Raw genomic sequence first — 14,272 nt, forward strand, 5'->3', positions numbered from 1 at the left:
TATAGAACTCGCTCTACACCCACTCATCACGGAATCTTTTACTCGGTCGGTGGAGGACGATAAAGAAAATTAATTCGTAAATCATAGGTAGTAAGTGTGGGCGAAAGAGATTAGCTCTTGAGCCGGAACAATTTTTCCTCGAGCAAACAGGTTTGGTTCGGTCGAAGACCTATGAAGTTGCGACGAATCGCAAAGAAAGGACAAGGGAAGATCAAAGGGCGGAGAACAAAGGGTCACGTGGCTGCGTGGGTACGAGATCGATGGCATCGTTCCATCGAGAGATTAATCAATGGCGCTACGTTGGTCACACATTGTTCCCTAGTCACGAGAAAATCTTAATTTTCCCCAGTCAAAGACGCCCCTCGCCCCTTTATTAGCCTAGGTGCGACGAAACAGGACTCGAAATATATCACGCGACGATAGCATGCGTTCCACAAAGAGATGTTTTCGTGGTAAAGCAGGGACAAATTGTCTCCTTTCAAAAGGAAAAACAGGCAAAGGAACGTGTTCGTCACTGAAAATTTTTGGTTCGATATTGAGGTCTTCTACTATAACTACGGAGAAAGTTTTATGTTGCAGATGCAGCGGAAAGAAAGTTTAAGATTGACACATACATGTGAGTACTAGAAACTTTCTAACTGGATGCTTCTTGACAGGTTAGTAACAATCATCTATTTTGTGGCAAAAATAAGCGGACAGGTAGTAGACATTTCTAATTTCTATTGTTTATTAAATAATCTATGCTCTATAGTATAATTAATAAAACTTAAATATATAACACAAATACCAGTTCGATTAAGCTTCACTGATATATAATGATATATAATTTTTCTTGTCTATTTATTTTTTCTCCAACTGTTATTATTTACGTCATTATTCACGTTATTATTTATAGATTTATGATAACAAAATTCTAACATAATATCTTTTAAACTTACTTTTCACCGTCACTGTACCTCCGAAGCACGAAACTTGGTATTATATCGAAGAAATCTAAATGAATGATACAAGAAAAAAAAATGCAAAAGAAAAAAGAAATCTTTGTCTGTACATCCAAAGACAAAGTCTTCTAAAATTTAGTTGTAAATCTGTAAAATTACTATGATGAGTTAGTTCATCAAGATTGATCATTTTGACCATTTTAATGGTACTAGTGTTAATGGGCCGAAGGAGAATTACAGGATCGCCTCTATTTGCATAGTAATGTGGCCTGGTTCGCGATACTGGCAGCTGTTCTAATTGAATTTAAATGGAAAGAACTGTGTTACTGGGGAAGGACTGAGCTCCGTGTGATTCATGGGGTCTGCATGGGGTTATTTAGGCGAATGGTTTCAGGATAATTTTGCGGTTGGTTGATTATATGGATTCGTTAATTATATAAAAGCTGGAAAACTATAACTTGGACATAGAGAGGATTTTTCTTCGAAAAACGGCGGTAAGGTATTCTATAAATAAAAATAAAAGGAAAATATCGGACAAATGTAGACTTATTAGGAAATATTGCAAGAATAAAAAATAAGAATGAACTGTTTTTGGTGAGCAATTATTCCTACGGTATTCTAAATAGAGTGCAAGGTAGCTGATTATAGCACGGCATAGAGTAGTTTTAACGCGAAAGTATCCTTGAATATGAAACGAGAATAATTTTAACAGAGTCTTGAAGTCTTGATCGAACAGGAATCAGGAAACTGTGATTTGCATAAATCGGTATTCCGCAAGTTATAGGGATAAATATAGCAATATAGTAGGTAAATATACCGTAGAGCAAATTTAGTCTGAATTAGTATCTGCGAGGATGTCAATCGTTTGAGCAGAATCTTGTACCAACCTCACGATTACTCAGAAACTACGAAACAACGTAACGTTTAAAAATTTGTATTTCAAATACAATATATTGTTACGAATAAGAGTCCTTTAAACTTGAGTGCCAATAATATAGAGCCTTAAACCAGGCCCTTAAGGTGTTATAAGAAATCCAGAAAATCGAAACAAAAAGTTTCTAAATAATTTCATTGATTTTTTATGATAATCTTTCTCTCTGTAACATTCAATTAATGTTTAAATGTCCTGAATTATAGCATGCTCAATGCTTCAAATTGTAATAGCAGATGCACTTGTGTTTCCCTCTTGAGAGATCAAAGCTAATCTGCTAAGGTCGGTATACTAATAAACATTTGTAGTTCGTGCAGAAATTTCTCGCGGCTAGCGCTTTCGACGAAAGACTGACTCTAGCGATATAACTTGTCTAAGGAACGCTCACGTCAAATGCAAGATATGAAGACGAACCTTTAGGGCATCGAGTAACGTTCTAGACAATCTGATAAACAAATCGTCAAAAATCATTTTCGATATTTTCAATAATTTGAAAAATTGCCTCTATTAGATTCATCTCTTAAGGAGATCTAGTTTCGAATTATAAGTCTCAAGTTTATTAAGAATTTTATCAAAATGAACAAAGTTCTGAAAGTAAGATACTAACTTTGAATCTTCGATATTCTTCAAAGGCCTCGATAATTCAATGGACTTGCTCTTACTCAAACTAAATTTTAAATGAACCGAATCTCAAAATCTTCAATCACAATTTTGTCCATGCAAAGGACACAAAGTTTCAGAAATAAGACACGAATTTCACAACTTCTATCGTTACGCATTCCACGGTTTTCAATCAAAGTCTACGGTATATTCAGTTTCGCCTTCATTTTCGACCAATGCGCAAGCCAGTGGAAACATAAATTGTTCTGAAGCTGGCACGAGGTTCGCGGACAGGAAGGGAATCCTGTTAATTAACTTTCCGGCACAATGGCGGACCGGAACTTATAACGGGGCATCAGGTGACCGACTTTTCGTCCCCTTTTAACAAAGAACGCTGACACCGAAGTGCAGCGGAAAACGCGAGGCGAAAGTAATGACACCGCGACGGAGGGGATGAAAATGAATCACGGACGAGGCACGCTCCATTAAGGATGTTTACCGACTACCGGAGTCTGTGCTTAATCAATGCATCTTTTAATTAGACCCTCGTTAACTCTGTATCCGTCGCGCCGATAGGCCAGCGGAATTTGAAAGGTCTGAAAATGTTCAAGGTTTGCCGAGCGGTCAGTCAACACGTTTGACCGAACTATATAGATTACGGTTAGGACGACTAGATAGAAGTCGACTGAGCGAGCGGTCGACTGCGGAGAAATTTTAGTAAGTCGCTTTGTGCAAATGCAAATTTGGTCTAGTAGCTCAGTCGACCGCCGAATAAGGACCGAGTGGCAGGAAAGTTTTCGTGTGCGAACACAAAAACTTGGTTGTGTACGTTAATAAAACCTAGTTGTATTCAGTCGATCGCCGAAGCCAACTTTTTAGATTTCCTGGTTAACTAGGGTTCTGTAACTCGTACTTTTTGGTAGTCAACCGTCGATGAAGCTAGTCGATTAGATTTGCATTTACACAAAGCGACTTACTGAACTTTTTCACTGGTCGACCACCTAATCGATTCGCCTGCAGTCGCTCTTACAGTGAATGCGTATACGGACGAACTGACATTCCGACGAATGAAACATCTCAAGATTACAATGTACACACTCATAAGAATCGGTAGCTTAGGCACTGTATGCTAATTTTTACATACGGCATCGTTAGCAGGTCAATTAACGAACAATTGCGAGCAATGAAATATGTTTACGTATTTATTTGTTATCATGTATTCGTTAATATGCGAACGTATTTAATTGTTTTGAGATATTAATACGTTCGCTGTAGATTCGATTCCATTTTTTACAATACCGTACGCTGACGAAAAATGTTAACACGATACAGTATATTATAAAACCTTCTACATATGTTTAATATGAATTCGGGCTTTTCAATCCACGTTCAAATCGATGTCATACATCTATAATCTAAAAGTATGTACTCACTCGAATGCATGCCGTATGCGGTAAACGTATTGAATTCGTTAAAGCAGTAGTCCGCGCAAATACGCATGCACAGTAACCGTTGCCGCGCGAGATCGACATCTGTGATACGATAAATTTCTCTTTGATCCGGTAATTCGCTTCTTTCAAGAAACTTTCAACTCGAACGTTCGATAAAAGAACTAGAAGGACTGTACTTTTCCAAAGATCCTACTTTTCAGAAAGCTCTCGCGTAAAGTCCAGTAAAAATATAGTATAGCCTAGTCAAATGGAGTAGAGGTGGCACGATAAATCATCGTTCAAACGATATGACAGGGTTGGATGTGACACGGCATTCACAACGACACGGTGTTGAATCCAACGAGAACAATGGCGGCAATAATTTCGTAGATTTGCGTCGCACTTTTATGCTGCCGCTGCGCCGGATGTTAGAAAAAGGCGAAGAATGATGAGCGTTTAGCTCGACTACTTTACGCGTAGGATTGCTGCGATCGAGTGGTTGGATTTACTGAAACGTTATTGCGACCGGTGTTTAGAAGTTTCGTATAATTTATACGTTTCCTTAACTTGAGAAATCAGAGAGTCGAGGCTGCAAAAATATTTCCAGATATATTCGAAGTAGATTTGAAATAGCTGATGCGTATGACGGTATAAAAATGGAATGAACTTTCCTTTACGAGAATGTAGGAAAGAAACGTGGATTGAAATTCTCATGCGGACGATTTCGTTTCCAAGAGGAAAGTTACGTTTGTCTTTGATTAAAGCTTCAGTTGCATCACAAGATGACTAGCTTTGTTTCATTCTTATTTTTACAATTGGGTTGAATAAAATGCACACTGTCCAAGAGGAAGATGATGATTGAAGTAAATTAATATCTATAACGTACTCGAAATTGTTCGATCGTGTATATTCAGCGAAATATGATTTATCAAAGTCTTCATATTCCTAATACTTGGTACTTTTCTTTAGACTTTGTTGCTACTTTCGTTCTTTAACTAAATAATATAATCCGCAAATATTATTAACTAGAGAGTATTAAATACTAAAACATCGTTGAATTATCGGGTAATATCAACAAAAATATCAATAGAAATAGTTAGCGCAAAATCTCGACAAAAACCTCTACGATTAAAGTTTCTATAAAAAAAAAAAAAAAAAAAAAAGAAACAAGAACGCCGTTCAACATGTTTTCTACACGCTCGATCGAATGATCTCCTATTTTTGCGTCTACATCGCAAATTCGAGGATTCGTTACTAATTGTTCGAGCCCGGCCGACCTAAATAACTTCTTGCAGCCATGAAATCCCGAAAAAAGACCTATATATGTTCGGGAGTGGACTCGTGAATTTTCGCGTTTCCATTCATTCGGGCGGCCCTTTCGGTCGAATCCACAATTATAATCGCAAATTCGAAGGCCGCGCCCCCTTTCTGATGTAAATTCGCCACCGTTTTTTAGAGCGTGACTGAGATGCCTAACGGCTCTCTAAGGCTGATTTATAGGCAAGATACACACGCGATGGCGTGGGGTCAAGTGCTTTCAAACCAGGCGTGTAGCTACTTCCGACCGTTCGATTGTGATGTACAGAGGTGATGGAGTACGATTCGACGATTTAACGATTTCACGGTTGGCCTGTTCGTTCCATGATACCATTGTGTTTGTTCTCGATAAACCGGCACGAAACGATTATTATCTACCGTGGATCTCGATTATCGCGAACGACAGCGTTTCTTTCCTGGCACCGTTTTTACAACGATGGCCTCGTACGCATACTACGCACGATAAAACCGTAGAAGAAAATAATAATTTCATGCGGAACTTACGAGCTATTTCGACAATTTATGCCAACGCATACTCGTATATGTCAGCGCTGCTATTTCCAAGTAAATTTTTGCCGCGAGGCTAATTCGTACACGTATCTCGCGTTAAAATGCTAGAAACAAGCACCGTCTGACACCGAACACTTTACACGCTGAAATGTTTTTACTCGCCCAGCCGAGATAACGTTTAGTTTTGCCGCATTCCGGAACAGCTAGAAACCCAAGAACTTTTTCCACGACCTGTAACCGACTACTAGAAAAATAAGTAGCAGAGAGCACCGTGCTACGATCCAATGAAATTCATGTTCGCGCGGCGATCACATAGCCGGTTTTAGAAGCGGTAAAACGCGGGTTTATTCCACTAACGTTCCACGGCGTGGTATTCGACATTAACCTCGGTATTAATATTGCACGAGGCTTTCGGAGATGACAGAATCGAAGGAAATTTAACGCTCGTAGCATCGAGAATATTGTTGTTCGAGCCTCCTAACGTCAAAGAAGGCATTAGACGTACGAGAAACTATGCCACACCTGTGACGTACGATCGTCGACTAGAAACATGTTGTAGAGATCAATGCAGGAATGATCATACCCCTTACACGATGAAAATACCTCTTGTTCCTTGAAAGCGGGTCGTCCATAAAATTCGTACGACATACCCCACACAAACACTAAATAAATCTCTGTTTCTCTGGCAGTGATATCCGGGGACGATTCCCATCGAGTAATCGAGAAACCCAATTCTCATTCGTTCGCCCGGCGAGTGTCAAGGTTCGACGCTTTGGTAGTCGATCCACCCTATTCCCGGAAGGAAATCAGGCCATCCTGAACGACGATTGTAACGTCCACGCTGTCCGCTCATCGGTCGAGTCTTCGTAAACACTGGCAAGTTTCGCACTTGGCCCTCATAGTTGCACGAACAATGACGGCAGATCGATTAACGACACTGTACGCGCCCGTAGAAACGACAGAGGGTGTTCATCGGAATGGAAAATCTCATCTGATTCCTAGAAACGAGATAATCTTCTTGACTGGCTGATCTTGACACATCGATTGTCGTGTCCATTTTGCGGCGATCTCTCAGAGATAGACTTTCCTACAGGGACCTTCCCGTTTCGTAGACTCTTCTTTCGTTCATTTTTATCTCCGCGTCAAAAACAACCGATCCCTGTGCACTCGACCGAACATCGCGTTCAACTGACCAAACACGCGGCTCCCAGCACATCAATTTCAATTCTCCCTCGTCGATCACCACGCACCGACTATCTCCACCAGACAGACAACCAACAGAGACAGAGGCAGTTGCACGAGGCACCCCTCGTCACCTCGGAGTATCGCCGACTACGGCACGCTCCGCTCTCCCCTTCTTTCGCAACCCCTCACGACGATCACGTGACTGGGAAATTTTACTGGCGCAGCGGAATCAAACAACTTCCTGCTACGATCCGTTCTTCGACTTCCTGCGATCCTATAATGGATAGTACCACGAGAGTCGGATATCACACCAACTCTCTCTCTCTCTCTCTCTTTCTCTCTCGGTCGACTCGTCGATCAGTCCATCGTCGCACGAACCAACGTTTCGAGTCTGAAAACCGACAACCACGGGCACGTCATCGTGAGCACTGGCTGTACTAAAAACATCATCGATAGTTACAGGCAACGTTGCTCTTTCGAAGCACTTTCACTTTTTTCTTGTTTTGGCGCGTGTACCGCGAGGCTGCACGTGCACCCACGGGGGTGTCTGCTTCGTAGCCGCCGTTCCCCGTGTGACACGTGTCACTGCGCTCTACCGCAGGAGAAAAGAAGAACGGCCTGTTCTGTGTGCGTGCGAGAAAGAGAAAGACAAAGATAGAAAGAGGAGGAGGAGGATAGGAGAATGACAAACGCGAGACTGCACGGCGGTCCGTGGACGGAAGACAGACGCGATGGCGTTACGAACGGAAAAGGAGGGAAAGTGTGACAAAGGGGGGAAAGATAGCGACAGGGAGAAAAAGAGGAAAAAAGGCGGCTACCAGCTCCGTAGCCTTCGATTTTTAGAAGGAAAGTGAAGGCTGCAGACACCGCCCAGCTAACCGCCCGGGTGTGCCAACGCGAAAAACCACCCCCGTAGTGTGCTCCACAACCGATGCCCCGAATTCTGTCATTGCCCATGCGCATGGTAACCTTGGTTACCGCGCCCAAGCGCGCCAACTGTCGCCCTGGTGGTGGTCCACGGCACTATCACTATACCCTTGGAAAAGTTTCACGCACCCCGCCGATTCCTACGAGACGAAAACCGTGCGCGCCCCTGCGCGTTGCTCCGTTAAAGGGGCGGCGCGGTCGTGCTGATTATTTTTTCAGCGGGACGCGTTCCTCGCTGTGCCGATGAGTCAGCGATACCGAATTAAAGCCGAGAGGACGGTTTAGGGATTCTGCGAGAGACGTTGGATTCTGACATATGTCGATAGGATGTGGAATGGAATTTCAGAATTGCTTCGATCGAATATTTTCAGGCCAATTTTATATAGTGTGTATATCGTCGCGTGTATTATCGCGTGTGAATTCAAGATATATAAAAGGATAAAAGTATAATAATATTGGGTTGAATAGTAAGTTCATTTTCTTTGAAAAAAGGAACGTCAAGTGTTATTATTCTCATGTGAAATTTATCTAACCAGGGAATAACATATTTATCTTATTTCTCTCTACACGTATCTTTACATTGTTTTTACAATTTTTATAACATTTTTCGAGATGTATATGTTAATGAACAGCGAATAAACTTATTGCTCAACTCAATAATTTCCAAGTTTTTGTGGAATTTGTAGATTTAGAGTGAATACAATCGACGAACGTAAATTATTCGTGTATTTACTAATGATGTATTTTAAAATTATATACGTGATCTGTTGAGATAATCGTTGATTTTTAGTATTACTGTTTGAATTAATCGCGATGATTTTTGCATCGATGAAAGAATTATTTCATTCGCCTTTTATAGTTTAAAAATTAAACGATCTAAAGATAAAAAGCTTTTCCAATAGTCAAAGAAGTCTTCGAGACTTAATGCTTGATAAAATCAATTCATTCATTGCCTAATGAATGGCTAAGAAGTCGATTTAATCACAGGATAGTATTTTGCTATTGAACAACGGCGAAAGAAGAAAGAAACAAAGTCACCGGGTTCTTTCATCTTCCACTTTTTAATTAAATTGCATTCTATCAAAAATAAATAAATACCTAAGGGCTTTCCAACGATAATGTATCTTACTTATGAATTAATAAATTAATTGTGAACGTAAATTACTGGAAATTGATATTAGATAATTAAATTCCTCGAACTTTTCAATATTATAAACCACATTCGATACGCTTCGAATATATTACAAGGATTAATATAACGCAAGCTCATTCGATTAAACGAATAAAAATGAAGAAAAATCTTCGTAATTTAGCAATAATCTAGCGTTATAAAGACACGTATAACATATACTTCGCGTTTAATATATTTCGATTATCTATCAACTTAATCTTCGTAAGGTCCTCTCAGTCTTTATAATTAAACGCCGATTAAATATCTTCTCTCGTTCATACACACATTAATCTCCTTCCGAATTCATAAATTTTGGCAAACTCGATGGCTGGAATATTCGATATTCATCGATGTCTGATCAAAGTTTCGTAGTACCGGCCCATCGAATCCACTTTGCCAGTGGTAAAACGTACTCGAGTTTATTGTACCTCTTACTACAAACTGTAACCGATTTAGTATCTCCGATATTCAATATTCATCGGCTGTCTGACCAAAGTCTCCAGCTATTTACTGATCAAATTTGCTTGTTCCAGAAGATACTCAACCCCGTTCTCTATTTCTAACCGCATACACCAACCAGTTTAACATCTTTGATATTCGATGCTGATCAAGTCTGATCCAAGTCTGATCAAGATCTTGATCTCCTTACTGCTATATTCATCGCTCCATCGTCAAAATCGATCCGATTCTACCTCTAATCATCCGTTAATCGTGAATTCACGTTTACTCGTTTTGGAAGTTAGTCATTCGAGTCTTATTCTTCTTACTAAGAAAATTCTATCTCCAGTCATCCGTCATTTACTCGTTCTTGATAATATTCGGGCCTGTATTCTAATATTTCTAATTGCATACACGAATCTATTTAACATCTTCGACGCTTGATATTCATCCGAGTCTGGAATATTATTATATGAGATATTATTCTCCTTATTATTATATTCACTGCTCCATCATCAAAGGACACTCGATCTCACTTTACCTTCAATCAGTCGTTAATAATCACTTCGTCTCGTACGTTTACTCAATTTCGCGAGACATCCGGCAACGTATCGAAAGGTACGATCACGTGATATCCATTTCTGAAGCAACAACGGACGAGACGCAAGGTTTGCTCAAGCAAATTAACGCAGACACCGCGAGAATTACTCGCGCATCGCGTAGTTTCCATTATTAGGCTTATAACAGATGTAACCTATGCGGGTGACGGAAACCCTCGACATTGTGGTTCGCCCCGTTCCTCTAGGATAAGCGCAGAAACGTTTTCATGACGTTGCAATATATGGTCGATCTCCGAAATGGCGAGGGATCAAGAGACTCGACCCAGTATTTGTTATAGGCTATTGATTCGATATCGTAGAAAGAAATATAAGCCAATAGTTTAAGACGTTTTCTCTGCCTTTCTGATGTTATTTAGCTTCTTTCTACCCGTGAAGAAAATAATATATGTATTAAGAAAATAATATATGTATGTATGTAGGATACATACAGTTACTGGAATTTATGACACTGTGTGCACTGACAACGTTTTCAGATGTATCGATACTGTTTGTGTTCATATCTTATGCATTATATCGCGGTTACGTTATATATAATCTTATGTGACAAATCATCGTACGCAAAATAAAGATGTGGAACATCTGATAAACGTGAAAAGTTCGTTCTAAGCATGGAGATGTTAAATCAACTTATTAATTGCGTTATTGCTTAATTAACTTTTATTGTTGGTAATATTGCGACGATGCTTTTTTTTGAAAAAATCTTTGTGAAGATTGAAGATAAAATTATCCAGGGAGATACAAATTCTATTAATACAGTAAATTCGAAAGTACATCTTACCGCGTCATTTTCTACCGTAGCTACAAAAGCAGATTAATGTAGATCATACCACAAGATGTCTCATAATTTCCGACAACAGTGAATCACTCTGATAGGATTTGTTTTGTCGACGATCTAAAGGCTGAATTTACCACTTCTAGTTAAGAGCTTTCACATTAGCCCGTAACAATGAAACCGTCTTATCAGATAGGTACAGTTCTACAGATGGAAACAAATACATATTTCGGTAGTTGAAAACGTTGAAAATTTAGTGACGTAAATTTGACAGTAAATTAAGATCAAAACTGACAGGGTAATTATTATCGTCCCGTTATTCGCAACATTCTCCAGGCTATTTGTATAAAGTAATTTGACAAATATCGTTGTTTTTCTGTACCGTGATTATTAATTTTCCTCCACCACAAGAATGATCTTTTTTCTTTAACAGAACATTTTTATTACAGTAAAATTCAACATAGCAAATAAATAGATGGAATAATATTTACCGAGGAGACGTGAGATGTTTGATACAATTCAGGGAAATTTATCGCGGAGATCAACACGCAGAAGTTCGTCACAGTGCTGTTTCAAATGTCGGGAAACCATCGTTACAAACGAAAAAGAATCACTGACGATGCAGGATCATTTCGATATTCGAATAAAAATTCACGATGTATGAAAAAAGCTAGTGTACCGACGTCATTAATGCGATACATGAATGGCACGTCTCTGTGACAAAAACAATATCAGGAAACCGTGGTGTCATGATTTATGTTTACAAAAAAATGAAAAAATATTCAAAGGACGTGAAAAATATCAAAAAATATTCGAAAGACGCGAAGAAAATAAAAAAATATTCAAAAGTTATAAAGCGAGATACAAACGAACAAACTGGCAACGCGAATTTTCCATATAACGAAATTTCAAATCTCTGACCTGCAAAATTCGGACTTTTAATAAAAACTATAAAAAAGTTCGGAAAGGCGATGAAACATGTAATAGCTGCGAATTAATTCAATAATTGACTGGAATAAACGAGCCAGAAGGAAATCCCGGAACAAGAATTGTTTAACCTTGGTTAAGTAGCATAAACTTGCTAATCCACGCGATATTGGTCGCCACGGACTCGCTTTAGCGCTAGTTCTGCTAACTTTCCGCAAACTTTTGAAGAACCCTGTGCTACGTCAGCTTTTCCTGTTGTTTTTAACGTTTCAGTTTCTGAACACGTTTCTACGTTCACGAGCCAGCGATTGAAACATTAAATAAGTTACTACGGACGTACTATGAAACGTAAACACTCTTCAAAATAAAATTGAAGAACGTGAAAATTTCGATCGACACGAGTAACTTTTCGCGTATTTCAGCGAAACGTCGCTATTTTTAGTATAATATCAAGTAAAATTTATGATAGTTGAGAAGTTGTATAAACCTTTATTATATGTAGTATTCAACAATCAGATAGCATTGCGGGATACTTTAAAATCATACTGATACGACCGATCGTACGACGGATCTTTCGTGTCGACCGCTATAGCATAAACAAGAACTGCTTTAAGAACGAGGAAAAGCTTAAAAGAAAACGGAAAGCATTATCTTCTTTCGCGAGAACTTGCTCCAACTTCCGAGTCACTTCACCCGAAGTTCGCGTCTTAACGCTGCAGCGCCGTTAAATATTGTGCAAACTATTAAAAAATGGTAAAACAACGTAGCCTAAAGATAAACGACGACATTGCTGATCTACATTACTCCATTAAGAAGCAAGCTCAAGAGTTACATAAACACAATATTATCGAGAAACTAAATAATGTGAATAGCTTGCATATTGTTTTATGAAAGTACCAAAAAAAAAGAAGAAGAAAAGGATGAAACAAAAGATACCTTACAAGAGTCTGCTGTAGAAGCATAAAAATTTGAAGGAAATTTCCATGATTTAGAAGATTTATATTTCATAGTCTTCTAAATATTTCAATTTCTTGAAACTTCATAAAATTGTAGAATCTAGCGGTACAAGAAGAAACGAGAAATGGATTGTATTATAGAAAGAGTAATGAAATCCTTAGAATTCCTTTCTTATGGCAACAGTGTTAAAAAAAAGAATTCGACGACGTGGAATTGACTGGAAAAAAATGCAAATACGTTTGTCACTAACAGGTTAATAAAATTGAACTGCTTGTTCTATTTAAAGTTTCTCAAGCAACCTATATACTATATACACCATGTAATTTTTATATCTGTACTTCTCTATCGTTAAATTATTCCGTTTGAAAAAGTCCTATTATAAACGCAAAGAAATATTCGCCCCGATGGTGTCCCAATTTAGAATTTGATGAATCCAAATCAGAAGCTTATGGAATACAATAGAACACGTTCGAAATGACTTTTATAAATTTAGGTGATCCACGGTTAATGCTCGATGATAAAAATAAACCGGAATTAAAACAGTTTCGATTCTTATTATCATAATAGCGCACAGCCATTTAACAAATCGCACTAAATCTATTACATTATGTATGTATGTTAGCCTACTGACACAGGGAAGTAATATGAGATGCCGGCAACCCTAAGGAAGAAGCCGAGCTATCGCGTCCTTTCGTACGCCACAAACACAATTTTTATGTTAATGTAATAAGAAGTCGTGTCGACGTCGAGGCGTCACGCATTTCTCAACGAACTTTCTTCCTGAAAGTTGAACCTCCGCCGTCGGCGGAACTAATAATCGTGAGATGCCGGTAAACGAGCATCTTTAACCAAGATCGAGTGTTCTTTGAAATTTTGATGAAGATAAATATAATGGCGAAAGTAGATCGTCTATATCGAGAAATTCATCTTTGGGATTACTTCAGATTTTCTTATCTCGTAATGTTCTGTTCAATTACAAAAGTAGATTCTGGGATTTTGTGAACAGCGGAGCGACATATCTTGAAGTTGCGCAATCAAAGAAAACCTAATCGCTCGGCGATAGAATCTTTAAGGTTAACAAGATGAGCTTATCGTTTTAGAGGGATATATAGAAAATTTCACAAAGACTTCTACGAGATAGAAGAATCTGTCTTTTCATCTATCGCTAGCGAAGACGATCCTCGTTAAATTTTTCATCCTTTTACACAGTAACGCATTCTATGATGAATATTACAAAGAGTATTGTAAAGAGTGATCGAGTATCGAACAGATTCTTTTGCTTTCTTGGAAAAAGACACATACGCACAAGCTTTGATTTGATTTTTCTTTGTTTAGTAGTCCTTAAATTATTCAAAACTTTATTTATAAAACTTTTATATTTTATATATTCACAGAAAAAAAGGATACATCTATAAAGAAAATTTCTTATTCAATCACCGAGAATTCATTGAAATTTCAAATTCTTCTTCTCAAACAGAAATGCAGAGGGAATTTCCATTAAAGGAACTAGAGACTTTTTCGATGGATCACGTATACAGAGAAATCC

At 38.5% G+C, this 14,272-nt stretch overlaps 1 protein-coding gene across 13 annotated transcripts in view; it reads right to left on the bottom strand.

The window, feature by feature from the left end:
- Positions 1-14,272, bottom strand: part of LOC100643486 (glutamate receptor ionotropic, NMDA 2B) — a 360,187-nt gene that overhangs the window by 119,396 nt on the left and 226,519 nt on the right. The window contains exon 1 of one of the 13 annotated variants that reach the window (XM_048407844.1): positions 6,252-7,827. The exons of 11 other annotated variants lie outside the window; for them this stretch is intronic. The gene's annotated coding sequence lies outside the window, so the exon portion shown is untranslated. Of the gene's footprint in view, positions 1-6,251; positions 7,828-14,272 lie in introns of those variants that run through there. One more of the 13 variants, XM_048407847.1, reaches the window with a different exon arrangement.

This window comes from Bombus terrestris, chromosome 7, assembly GCF_910591885.1.
Source record: "Bombus terrestris chromosome 7, iyBomTerr1.2, whole genome shotgun sequence".
Taxonomy (NCBI): Eukaryota; Metazoa; Arthropoda; class Insecta; order Hymenoptera; family Apidae; genus Bombus; species Bombus terrestris.